Consider the following 14,918-nt stretch of genomic DNA (forward strand, 5'->3'; position numbering starts at 1 on the left):
TCCAGGTATTGGGCAGCACTGCCAACTCGGTCATTGAAAACCATGTTCGCTAAGCGAACATCGTCCAAAGCACGTGGACTCGAATCACCCACGGCTGCATCAGAGAGATGAGCCTGAATGCATCGGGACTCCCGTAGCAATGGAGAGAGATCACCGGCAGTCCACAGCCCAAGCCGCTTGGCCAAAAACGTCTTGTGGTCGCTAGCCGCAGATCCACGAAACGGCTTCTGCAACAACAGATGACAGGCGACGACCACCGCCGACCACGCAAAGGCCCGAGCACCCGAGCCATCCGTAAATAAGCCAATGAGGCGTGCAATCTCCTTGACGAACTCTTTGCCTTCCGAGCCGAAGGGGACCATAAACACGTTTCTTCTCCATGAGATGACTTCACGGTATGCAGAATCGAACATGCTCACAGTCTCATCAGTAGTCTGACTCCAAAACCCTTCATCTGCAGATGAGTTACTGCCACCCTCAACCACCGTACTCGGCTCACGCGACGCTTGCTACTACTACTACTACTACTACTACTACTACTACTACTACTACTACTACTACTACTACTACTACTACTACTACTACTACTACTACTACTACTACTACTACTACTACTACTACTACTACTACTACTACTACTACTACTACTACTACTACTACTACTACTACTACTACTACTACTACTACTACTACTACTACTACTACTACTACTACTACTACTACTACTACTACTACTACTACTACTACTACTACTACTACTACTACTACTACTACTACTACTACTACTACTACTACTACTACTACTACTACTACTACTACTACTACTACTACTACTACTACTACTACTACTACTACTACTACTACTACTACTACTACTACTACTACTACTACTACTACTACTACTACTACTACTACTACTACTACTACTACTACTACTACTACTACTACTACTACTACTACTACTACTACTACTACTACTACTACTACTACTACTACTACTACTACTACTACTACTACTACTACTACTACTACTACTACTACTACTACTACTACTACTACTACTACTACTACTACTACTACTACTACTACTACTACTACTACTACTACTACTACTACTACTACTACTACTACTACTACTACTACTACTACTACTACTACTACTACTACTACTACTACTACTACTACTACTACTACTACTACTACTACTACTACTACTACTACTACTACTACTACTACTACTACTACTACTACTACTACTACTACTACTACTACTACTACTACTACTACTACTACTACTACTACTACTACTACTACTACTACTACTACTACTACTACTACTACTACTACTACTACTACTACTACTACTACTACTACTACTACTACTACTACTACTACTACTACTACTACTACTACTACTACTACTACTACTACTACTACTACTACTACTACTACTACTACTACTACTACTACTACTACTACTACTACTACTACTACTACTACTACTACTACTACTACTACTACTACTACTACTACTACTACTACTACTACTACTACTACTACTACTACTACTACTACTACTACTACTACTACTACTACTACTACTACTACTACTACTACTACTACTACTACTACTACTACTACTACTACTACTACTACTACTACTACTACTACTACTACTACTACTACTACTACTACTACTACTACTACTACTACTACTACTACTACTACTACTACTACTACTACTACTACTACTACTACTACTACTACTACTACTACTACTACTACTACTACTACTACTACTACTACTACTACTACTACTACTACTACTACTACTACTACTACTACTACTACTACTACTACTACTACTACTACTACTACTACTACTACTACTACTACTACTACTACTACTACTACTACTACTACTACTACTACTTGACACAATCTTTATTAGGAAACTTGAAATGGAGATGTGAAACACAAATACAGCCATGTAGATGGAGCAGCAATGCAATACAATGTCCAAAAACTCAAGAATTCATTATCATGGGGCAATGTTGGGCAAATGTCTGTCAGGTACTATCACGCTCAGGCTGCCCGCAACCTGCACATCGTCGTGAAATTCATCCTGTTGCGGCGGTATGACGATCTTGAACCACGCAAACAGGTGACTGCCCATCGCATAAGGCAGACTGACAGCTTACAACGGAGCTGACCCATGATAACCGATACGTGTAGGTCTACTACTACTACTACTACTACTACTACTACTACTACTACTACTACTACTACTACTACTACTACTACTACTACTACTACTACTACTACTACTACTACTACTACTACTACTACTACTACTACTACTACTACTACTACTACTACTACTACTACTACTACTACTACTACTACTACTACTACTACTACTACTACTACTACTACTACTACTACTACTACTACTACTACTACTACTACTACTACTACTACTACTACTACTACTACTACTACTACTACTACTACTACTACTACTACTACTACTACTACTACTACTACTACTACTACTACTACTACTACTACTACTACTACTACTACTACTACTACTACTACTACTACTACTACTACTACTACTACTACTACTACTACTACTACTACTACTACTACTACTACTACTACTACTACTACTACTACTACTACTACTACTACTACTACTACTACTACTACTACTACTACTACTACTACTACTACTACTACTACTACTACTACTACTACTACTACTACTACTACTACTACTACTACTACTACCCTATTGGTTTATGATGTTTTTACACATATACCCCCAATAGGCTATTTATCAGACTCGAGTTTTCAACTTACACATTCCACATTCACCACTCAATCGGCTTTTGGTTTGTTCACACATACGTACCATACGCGATCTATTGGACTTGAGTTTTGCCTTGTGTCCTTTTTTGCAGTCTGCAGATTCTTTTGTTGGACATTGTGGCACCGCGCTCTGCTGTTGGATCAGAGCCGGTTTCTAACGCCCCTGGTGCACGTGGTTCTGTGCCGGATCCGGGACCGGATCCTGCTGCTGCTGCTGTTACTACTGAGTCTGTTCTCAGCGCATATGAAGAGGTCATCACGTGGCGTCGGAATCTATTTATTGTGCCATATGGAGCCGTGGGTCGGCGGTTTGTGGCTCTGCTGGCTGACCTAATGCACTCGTTTGCTGTTGGTGGTGCAGCGCGCCGGCATGCCTGGGCGGCTGTGGTCGTGGCTTCCCAGTTGCTCCTGCAGAAGCCATGTGCTACCCAGTACGGGGCTTCGGCACCGCACCTTGATCGGCGTCTCGGCCTATGGGAATCTGGGCGGATTGGTGAGCTGCTGCGCGAGGGACGGTGCCTCCAGGCACATTTGCCCCCTCTTCGGGACTCTGGGCCTCGGGAGGCAGATGGGCAAATTGATGATATGAGATTCAGCAAGCTGGTCTTCTCCGGCAGAATACAATCGGCCATTCGTCTCGCCTCATCAGCCTCGTCCGGTGGGGTATTGGCGATGGATGAGGTCATGGACGCCGACACTGGGAAGACCGTGAGAGATGCACTTCTCGAAAAGCACCCATTACCTGCTAGCCCTGACCCGAGCGTTCTGGTGGATGCGGCGGACAGGCCTGAATGTGATCCCATTCTGTTTGAGAGGCTGACACCCGCCTTGATTAAACGCGTCGCTCGCGAGATGTCCGGCTCATCCGGCCCGTCTGGCCTTGACGCAGAGGCTTGGCAGCGAATGCTGACATGCTACGGAACTTGTTCGGACCGGCTGGCTTCTTCCATGGCGGAGACCGCCAGGCTTCTGTGCAGGGAGGATGTTGACCCGGATTCCTTGGCAGCCTTCACTGCGGCCCGGCTGATTCCGCTCAATAAGAACCCGGGCGTGCGGCCAATCGCAGTGGGTGAGGTGTTCCGTAGGATCATCTGCAAGGCTGTCGCCCGAGTGATAGAGCCTGACATGCTCATGGTCACGGCTCCTCTGCAGCTGTGCGCGGGTGTCCCATCTGGCTGCGAGGCTGCGGTACATGCCATGGAGCACCTCTTTGAGCAACCAGCGACTGAGGCGATCCTACTGGTAGATGCAGGGAACGCTTTCAACTCGCTGAACCGTGCCGTCGCCATGCATAATGTACCCGTGGTCTGCCCGCCGCTTGGCCAGATCTTCCACAACACCTACCGTTCGCCAAGCCGATTGTTTGTTGCTGGTGGTGGCGAAGTGCTGTCGCGCGAGGGTACCTGTCAGGGCGATCCCTTGGCGATGGGAATATACGCTGTGGCCATAACGCCTCTCATACGCCGCTTGGGAGAACTCTGCCCCGATATCGTGCAGGAGTGGTACGCTGACGACGATTCCGCCGCTGGCCGTGTCCGGTCTCTGTTGCGCTATTGGAACAGTGTGAAGGAGCTTGGCCCGGCCTACGGATATACCCCTAACCCAAGGAAAACGGTGCTGCTGGTCAAGGAGGAGTGTTTGGAGGAGGCGTCCACCCTGTTCGCCGGCACCGGCATCAAAATCGTAACCTCCGGTTGTCGATATCTGGGAGGAGTGCTCGGCACAGGAAGCTTCAAGGCCGCGTACCTTGAGGAGGCGGTATCCGCCTGGTGCAGGCAGGTGGTGAACCTGGTATCTGTGGCCCGTACTCAGCCTCATGCAGTTTACGCCACGCTGCAGGGTGTCTACTCCAAGTGGCGCTACGTGCTCCGAGTGGCATCCTGCCCGCCTGCGTTACTAGAGCGCCTGGATACCCTGGTCAACCGTGACCTGCTACCCCTCCTCTTGGGTCGGGAGGTGCCTGATGAGGCAAGCCTTCGGCGACTCCTCTCAGTGCCCACCCGCCTTGGAGGCCTAAACATCCCGATTCTGGCGGCTGAGGCGGAGCGGGAGTATTCCACTTCTGTTGCGGTGACGGAGCCGCTTGTACGTCTGATGGTCGGTGATGGTTCGGGGAGTGCCGTCCCCGATGGCGAGGAGGTATCTTTGGCATCGCCTCAGAATCCACCATTGTCGGTTGCTTCTGCTTCTGCTGCGTCCGTACCCGATGGCGAGGAGGTGTCTTTGGCATCGCACCGGAATCCACCATTGTCGGTTGCTTCTGCTTCTGCTGCGTCTTCTGCTGCGTCCGTTCGTGATCCTCCTGGACCTGTGACCCGGCCAGAACCTGGGGTCCACACCACCCAGCCGGTTCGTGATAACCCGTCGGTCGCAGCCGTTACCGAGTCCCGCAAGCGAGCGGTCTCACGTCGCAAGGACAAGGAGAAGTCGCAGAAGGCACTAGTCGCGGCGTTGTATCCCGATCTGCCACCGCCTCAGAAATGCCTCACACATATCGCCGGTGAGAAGGGTGTGTCGTCATGGCTGACGTGTGCCCCGCTTACTGCGCACCGGACAATCCTAAACAAGTCCGACTTTCGAGATGCGGTGTGCATACGCTATGGGTACCTGCCACTGGATGTCCCGTGCAAATGCGCTTGTGGAGCGGACACCACCCTACACCACTCGATGACGTGTCCACATGGGGGGTACCCGATGGCACGTCATGACGAAATCCGGGACACCCTGGCGGCTGTCCTTGACGATGTCGTGCCAGACGTGGAGGTCGAGCCTAGACTGCTCCCTCTCGATGGCGAGGTGCTCGCCGGCCGGACCGCCAATCGCAGCGCTGAAGCTCGTTTGGACATCAGGGCCGGGGGTTTCTGGACAAGGCAGCAGGACGCTTTCTTTGATGTCAGGGTCACCCACCCTAAAGCGTCCCTGCTGTCGCGTTCGGAAGCCCTTGGCCAACTGCGCACCAACGAGTTGGAGAAGAAGCGAAAATACTGCCAGAGGATCACGGACGTCGAGCGAAGTGCCTTCACTCCGTTGGTGTTTGCTACGAATGGCATGGCTGGGGCAGAGTGTGGAATGTTCCTGAAGCGGCTTGTTCAGCGCGTGGTGGAGAAGCACTCTGACCTACAGTACTCTGTCGTCATGCACCATCTTCGTGCCAAGATTGCCTTCTGCCTCCTCCGCTGGGCCGTAACCTGTCTGCGTGGATGCCGGGGAGCTCGGGGCGTACGCCGTGGCAATTCGTTTGTCACGGAGTGCAGGCTGCTCCGGTAGTGGCATGGGGCTGTGTGGCCGATCCTAAACGGATGTTGTGACGTAACGGACATATCTGTTTTTGAGCATGTCTTTGTTTTTTTTTGTTTTTTTGGTTCTACTTTTATAATAGTTTGTTTTGTTTTGTTTATCGGACAGATCGAAATAAGCATTCACACGCAGACAAATTATACATCCACCACCCTATTGGTTTATGATGTTTTTACACATATACCCCCAATAGGCTATTTATCAGACTCGAGTTTTCAACTTACACATTCCACATTCACCACTCAATTGGCTTTTGGTTTGTTCACACATACGTACCATACGCGATCTATTGGACTTGAGTTTTACCTTGTGTCCTTTTTTTGCAGTCTGCAGATTCTTTTGTTGGACATTGTTTATTGAGGTTCTTGTTGCTTTTGGTTTACGCATATGCGTCATTTGCCCGTAAAAGAGGCCTTGTTACTACTACTACTACTACTACTACTACTACTACTACTACTACTACTACTACTACTACTACTACTACTACTACTACTACTACTACTACTACTACTACTACTACTACTACTACTACTACTACTACTACTACTACTACTACTACTACTACTACTACTACTACTACTACTACTACTACTACTACTACTACTACTACTACTACTACCGCCTTCGGTATTCATTCATATGTTGGCCTATTTAACATTGGCATGCTCTGCGGATTTGTAGACATGCTAGGCAATTTAAATATTATCCTGCAAAGTATTTTGTAGGTGCTTGACTACTATACTACGTCATGTATTACAATTGGTACATGACTTAATAATAGCCGTTTGGCATGGTACAATAACCTTTTTTGTTTTATTTTTTATTTTTAATGGCTTTCTCTTCTTCCTCGGATGGTTTACAATTTGTATCACAATTATTTGTGGGTTCAGCAATAATGGATGTGACTACTACTACTACTACTACTACTACTACTACTACTACTACTACTACTACTACTACTACTACTACTACTACTACTACTACTACTACTACTACTACTACTACTACTACTACTACTACTACTACTACTACTACTACTACTACTACTACTACTACTACTACTACTACTACTACTACTACTACTACTACTACTACTACTACTACTACTACTACTACTACTACTACTACTACTACTACTACTACTACTACTACTACTACTACTACTACTACTACTACTACTACTACTACTACTACTACTACTACTACTACTACTACTACTACTACTACTGCTGCTGCTGCTGCTGCTGCTGCTGCTGCTACTACTACTACTACTACTACTACTACTACTACTACTACTACTACTACTACTTCTACTACTACTACTACTACTACTACTACTACTACTACTACTACTACTACTACTAGTGACAAGCCTCTTTTACGGGCAAAATAGCGGAAACGTGAAATCGTAAATCATTGAAGATCAATTCAATTAAAAAAAAGAAAACTTCTTTAAATAACGTCAAATCAATTAGTAAATCCAATGTCAAATCCAATGTCAAATCCAATGTCAAAAGAAGAAAACTTTAAACTCAAAGTGAAAATTAAAGTAACAGGTCCCGTCATGTATGCAAGTCTAAGCCAATGTCAATATAAATTACCTGTCATGAATGTTATGAATGGATGTGCATGCATTGTGGAGAACTGTCCGTACACCTATCCAATTCAACAAATAGACAGACAAATGACAACAGAGTGAAGTACCTACATTGTACATACATCCTACACCGTACCATCGGCAGCGAGTCCACCCGGTGCCAAGCCGGCGTCTCAGCAGCCCCCTTGCCATGGCAACAGCTCATCGGCCACCCATCTGCCGGCACTCCACCAGGAAAGACGACTGGCGACGCCGCTGATACGAGGCCCGGCACCCGCGGAAACAGGTGACGGCCCACCGAAGTAAGCAAAATGAGATACGTACCCGCAACCGGTTGATGAGGATGGAGTACGGGATATCGGTGTGACGCCTGGACAGGTATGTCGCCAACGTCGATAGAAATTTCGCGCACTCCGGTGCCGCCAGGCCCTGCGTCGTAAACACAAGCGGCGTAAATGACGCACGCTCGATGTTGACGATCCGTTGCCCATACTCGGCCTTCTTACGCCGCTCGTGAGACCTGAGCTGGCCAAGGACTTCTGAACGAGACAGCACAGACGCCTTAGGGTGGGTTACCCTAACATCAAAATAGGCGTCCTGCTGCCTTGTCCAGAAGCCCCTGGCTCGGATGTCCGCTCGGGCCTCGTCCTGGCGATTCAGCTGGCGTCCGGGTAGATCCTCCCCATGCATGGCCGCCAGCCTAGGCTCCTTTTCAACGTCCTGGGCGACATCAACCAACACCTCCGCGAGCAGATCACGGATGTTGTCGTGACGCGCACCAGGATAGCCGCCGGTCGGGCATACAAACATGTGATCCCGCACGGCAGGCTGACCACACACACAGGTTGCCGCGGTGTCCCTGAGATCCAGGTCGTAACGGATACAGAGGGCGTCTCTGAAGTCATTACAATTCAGCACGGTGCCGTACCGGGACATCGGGTCCGCCGTCAGCCATGACGATATGCCGGGCTCACCCGCAATCTCGATTAACAACTGCTGCGGGGGCGATAGCTCACGAGAAACGGCAGCAGCCAGATCCGATGCCTGGCGGTCCCTCTCCCGCCGCATGGCAACAGCACGAGTCCGTGCGAGGGCAAGGGCAGCGAGGATGGGATGGTCATCCCCAGGCCGAGGATCTCGAGATGCTCCAATATTCTGAGGCTCAGTGCGAGAGCGATGGAGTAGATCCCGCATGGGCTCAGTCGCACGCAGGGCACGCTGGTGCTCATGCTCTGCAACAACCGAGGCGATTGGCAACCCAATTCCACCACGTCGACAGGGCAGAGACAGCAAACGCCGCAGCGGGGAGTCGTCCGAGAAGTGATGGCCGGTGACAGCAGGTAACAACTTGTCAGTCACACTGCTGTCAATGGGTGCCAACACCCCCGGAACGCACTCCATGGCCCGTGATAGAAATTTCCACCTTGGCACCAGGGATCTTACGGCAACGGCGTAGCTGGCATGAGGCTGGGTAATGGCGTACTCTCCACAGCGATTCATCTGGGCTTTAAGTCCCTGAACCCGCTGATCCAGAAACTCACGACGGAACTCGACTGTGCCAAAGGCACCACCCAGGCAACGAGCGCCGTCCGTCCGGATAGAGACGCCAGTATCCCGGAAAAGATCCCGGGCCTCCACCTCGACTTCCGGCTTCACAACGAGCACCGTCTTCGTGGGGTTGGGCAAGTACCCATACACCGGACCCAGGTTGCTGATGCTCCGCCAGTACTTACGTAGAGCACGAAGACGTCCCAGTGCGGAATCGTCATCAGCATACCATAACTGCTCAGCATCTGGGACAAGCTCCTGCAGTCGATGGATAAGTGGCATGATGGCTAGTGCATACATAGCCATGGCAATTGGGTCACCTTGGCATGTACCCTCACGAGATTGAACCTCACCACCACCGTCACGAAAAGCCGGATCGGTTCTCGGTAGGTGTTTCCCACGATCAGTGACATAGCGGGACAAGTACGGGCGATGTTGTAAATAGCTGCTGAACGGTTAACGCTGTTAAAGGCATTGCTGGCGTCAACCAGCAATACGCCCTCCACATCATCCTGGGCGAAACGTGATGTTATGTGATGGACACCAACCTCACAGGCAGAGGGTACGCCCACACACAGCTGATGGGGCACGGTGATACCGACAACGTCCGTCTCCACAATCTGCATAATGGCTCGTGAGATGATCCGCCGGAATACTTCACCCACGGCAATGGGCCTAACCCCAGGGCGCTTGTCAAGGGGAATCAGTCTCGCAGCAGTGAAACCCTCCATCTCACCATCCGCTGTCCGCTCCGTACAAATCAGCCGGCCAGCAGCCGCCAGGGCGCTGCATAGTTGGTCTGAAGCAGCATCAAAGCACGTCGTCATTCGTCTCCACCCATCGGCATCGACACCGGATGGCCCAGAGGAACCCTGAACAACTCGGGAGACCTTCTTGATCCGATCGGCTGTAAGTCCAGCAAATATAGCTGCACGAGGCTGTACAGGGTCGCCAGCAACCTCACACTCCGGAACAAGGTCAGCAGGCGCAGGGTGCTTCTCCCTCAGGACATCCATGACCGTCCTGTCCCCTGTGGCGTCAACAACATCATCCAGTCGAAGAACTCCACCCCCAGCCTCATCGGAGAGACCACGGGCCGCTGAATGTAGTTTGCCATCAAAGACCAACTTGGCAAACTGGGTGTCGGGCATGCGCCTGTCATCCCCTACCGAACCTCAAACCCTGGGTTTCAGATGGGCCTGGATGCAGCGGGCCTCTGCGAGGAGTTCCTGAACCCGGCCAGCTCTCCACAACACCAGGCGCTCCCTCAGCACCTTGGCCAGGTCACTGCCGTTGCCAGAGCCCAAAGGCTTCTGGAGCAGTAAGTGACAGGCAACGGTGACCATTTTCCAGGCCATGGGGCGCCAGCCAGCTCCCTCCGCAAATCCACGGACAATACGGGCCAACTCCAGGACAAACTCTTTTCCCGACTTGCCATATGGCACGAGAAGCAGATTCCTCCTATAATGCACCACCTCATCGTAGATGGTACTGACGGCGGCATTCAGCGTCCCGGACGACCACGGATCACCACCGCCACCACCACCACCACCAGAATCCGCAGTGCCAGGTGCATCAGAAGCAGCAGCGCCATCACGATCACTGAACTGATGGGTCGAGGCACCATTGGCATCCACACTGGGGACATCCACTGCCGCAATGGAGACAGCAGCAGCTGCAGCACCATCAACACACCCGGCGTGTGGTGGAGTGGAAGCGCTACGCACAGGGCCATCAATGGGTCTCAATCGGGGCGACAGTGCACGACGGCTACGACCACGGCGTCCCTGTACACGAGCCACCGGAGACCTTGAGGCCGACCCATCCGGAGCATGACTCCTGCCCCTTCCGACAGCGCCAGGTGATGAGCGGCGCCGCCTGCTCAAAAAGCCTGGCCTCTCAGGAGATCTATCCGAATGGAATGCTGGATTCGGATCTGCAACCGGCACAATTGGAATCAGCTGAGCATTGCCAAAATTGCGGCACCTACCCGCGCGACCAGGGTAGCAGCTCTCGCAGGCCCTGGCCGACACAGCACACGAGCAGCCACGGCAGCTCCCAGTCGACTTGCTGCACACACAGCATGGCTTCGATCCACCAGCGGGCTGCGACATGCTACCAGAGCGCTAGAGATCGATCACAACTGCACAGTGCACACGGTAACCATGCACACGGTAACCATGGCGAGAAAGCTGATTAGAAAGCTGATCCGACGCGCTCCACAAGCTGAAGATGTATGTGCGACGCCACTCGCCAGCTGATTAGAAAGCTGATCCGACGCGCTCCACAAGCTGAAGATGTGTGTGCGACGCCACTCGCCAACACTGGGCGCGATGAAGCTGCGACACCAGCAAGGCAGCGCTAGTACTGTAATACGGCTGGGACTAGAATATTGTAGAAATTTCGCAAAACTCTCGATGCTCTCCAAGTCCCTAACTGAAGGGACTACCGCTGAAAGGATAATGACCAGGCTAGATAGCTAGCAGGCTAGATATCGACGAGCACCGCAAGCCAAGGAACCGAGGGAAATGCACACTGGGCACTCAAATTTACAGAACACGGGAGCACTGAAAAGTGCATCCACCTCCGAAAAGTGCACTACTACTACTACTACTACTACTACTACTACTACTACTACTACTACTACTACTACTACTACTACTACTACTACTACTACTACTACTACTACTACTACTACTACTACTACTACTACTACTACTACTACTACTACTACTACTACTACTACTGACCAAACCACTTTTACGGGCAAAAAAATACCATGGTAAGCACACAAGTGATGGAAAAGAGTGAGTAAGAACGAAAGAGAGAAAGAAAGAGAGAATGCACTAGTATGTCAAGAGAAGTAATCAATTGTTAAGGTCTTTGAGCTATTGTTATATTGTCCAGATTGACGCATGGACACTGAATCTCAGCCGGCAGCCTGTCGACACTGCACCAACAACGACGAGCGGACGCGACGCTGGTAGGATGATCGGCAACCGCGAAAGCAGGTTATTGCCCACCGTACGAGGCAGAATGCCAGCCGAACACGCAATGCACTGACGATGCTTGAATACCGGATGTCTTTATTGCGCTCCGCGAGCCGACCGGCAAGTGTCGCCAGGAATCGTGAGCACTCCGGCCCCGCCATCCCATTCGTGGCGAACACAAGAGGGGTGAAAGAGCCTCTCTCGACTTCAGTGACCCTGGCACCGTACTGCTGCTTCTTTTGCCGTTCATGGGCCCTGAGTTGGTTAAGGACTTCTGGACCAGACAGCACAGACGCCTTAGGGTGGGTTACCCTAACATCAAAATAAGCGTCTTGCTGCCTTGTCCAGAAGCCCCGGGCACGAATGTCCAGCCGAGCCTCATCAGTCCGGTTAGCCGTCGCATAGGGCAGATCCTCGCCAGACAGCGGCCGGAGACGTGGCTCTGTCTCGACATCGCGAACAGCTTCGGAGAGCGTCTCCGCCAGGATGTCACGCACATTATCGTGCCGGGCAGATGGATACCCGCCGGCGGGGCAGGTTAGCAAATGGTCCATCGTGGAGGCATCACCACAGACACAAGTGGACGGTAGCCCAGGGAGCTGCAGACCATACCGTAGAGCAAGTGCATCACGGAAGTCACTGGCATTCAAGACGGTGCCGTGCGCCAGACGAGGCTCCGCCGTAAGCCAGGAAGACACACCGGCAGAGCCGGCAACGTCCATCAAAAGCTGCTGTGTGGCGGATAGATGATCCTGCAGACCGGCCAAAGATGCTTTGCCAGCCCGACGCCTTGATTGTACAGCAGCCCGCTGTGCGCCTTCCGCCTCCTGGAGCGCCTCCGCCATCTCCCGTAGGCCAGACGAACCACCACCATCCGCCCCGCCATCAGCAGCTGATCCCACACGACCAGTCTCAGGCACGTCCGGGAACCTGTATAGCCCCCGCACTGGCCGAGTCGTCTTAACTGTATCAGTGTACATTACCGTGGCAGTGTCCGCCAACATCGGGATGGCTATGCCGCCACACTTGGAAGGTGCCGACATCAATCTGCGCAAGGCGCTCCCGGAGGCAATTGGCTGACCCAACAGCGGAGGCAAAAGATGATTATCCACTGCACTGTCGAGGGCGCCATGGTTTCGCCGGAGCAGAGCGAAGCACGCATGAGATATCTCCACTTGGGGACCAGCCCTCTCACTACTGCTACTACTGGTGACAAGCCTCTTTTACGGGCAAAATAGCGGAAACGTGAAATCGTAAATCATTGAAGATCAATTCAGAAAACTCCTTTAAATAACGTCAAATCAATTAGTAAATCCAATGTCAAATCCAATGTCAAATCCAATGTCAAAAGAAGAAAACTTTAAACTCAAAGTTAAAATTAAAGTAACAGGTCCCGTCATGTATGCAAGTCTATGCCAATGTCAATATAAATTACCTGTCATGAATGGTATGAATGGATGTGCATGCACTGTCCGTACACCTATCCAATTCAACAAATGGACAGACAAATGACAACAGAGTGAAGTACCTACATTGTACATACATCCTACACCGTACCATCGGCAGCGAGTCCACCCAGTGCCAAGCCGGCGTCTCAGCAGCCCCCAGACCCACCAGGACTCGAACGCGGGACCTTGCTTGTCATGAGGAATGCTCTAACCACTGAGCTATGGGACCGGGCTGAACCTAGAAGGCGCTGACAAGCTTTTCACACCACTCTGCGATTCTAAACATGTTGAGTATGGTTTGAGAGGTCAAATTGTGTAATATGCATTTCATGACGACCGGTTTATGTAGCACATTGGCTCAGGGAATGGAAAAAATTAATTAATTAATTCTGCGATTCTAAACAGGTTGAGTACGGTTTGAGAGGTCAAGGTGTTGTAAAATACTTTCGGTTTTCTACAGCTACTGGTAACTTAAGATGTCCAAAAAATCTAATGATCTCAAATGGAAAAGTACTCTACCCGTCAGACAATGTCTTTCCATCTCAAGCAGTGTACATATGCAACCCAGGATACAAGTTTACTGGCTTTAGATGGGGCAACTGCGACCAACATGGCAGATTTACTACTTTTTTTAAAACTTGCACAGGTATGTAAGTTGTTTCACAGTACTTCTTCATGTGGGGCAATGCTTTTTTCAATATTTCAATAATGGGGATCAATTGTAGAGTAGAGCAACGTTCATCCGTTCAAGGATTATTTTCCCACAATACTGTTCCCAATATCATTATACTTTATCCTGAATCTTTAGGAGATATTGCATAGCTTTGACATTAATTTTTCTGAATGACATTTTAGGGTAGTTTTATAGACAACAACGCAGTGTGAAAAAACCCTACTATTCTACAAAAGATTAAAAATGTATATATCTACCTGGTTGTCTTGTTTTGTTTTGGAAACGCTAGAAGGAGGCTAAATACGTCAGTAATACAATCCATTGTACAATGCCGTTTCTCAGGACACTATAAGGTTGCTCCTACTCTCTGTGCGCCCACCATTTGAAAACTGTAGATATAGGCCAAAAAGGAAGACATATAATCACCCCGAATTTGGTCCGCCTGCCATTCGAAGATGCCGAGACCTCCAGTCGGTTGAGCATGGCAG

At 50.1% G+C, this 14,918-nt stretch overlaps 1 long non-coding RNA gene across 1 annotated transcript in view; it reads left to right on the forward strand.

Moving 5' to 3' along the window:
• Positions 1 to 14,326, forward strand: part of LOC135819847 (uncharacterized) — an 81,538-nt gene extending 67,212 nt beyond the window's left edge. Inside the window, exon 4 of the long non-coding RNA XR_010553995.1 lies at positions 14,218 to 14,326. This is a non-coding gene — a long non-coding RNA (uncharacterized LOC135819847). The remainder of the gene's footprint in view (positions 1 to 14,217) is intronic.
• Positions 14,327 to 14,918: the final 592 nt, after the last annotated feature.

The sequence above is a fragment of the Sycon ciliatum genome, chromosome 6 (assembly GCF_964019385.1).
Source record: "Sycon ciliatum chromosome 6, ocSycCili1.1, whole genome shotgun sequence".
NCBI classification, from domain to species: Eukaryota; Metazoa; Porifera; class Calcarea; order Leucosolenida; family Sycettidae; genus Sycon; species Sycon ciliatum.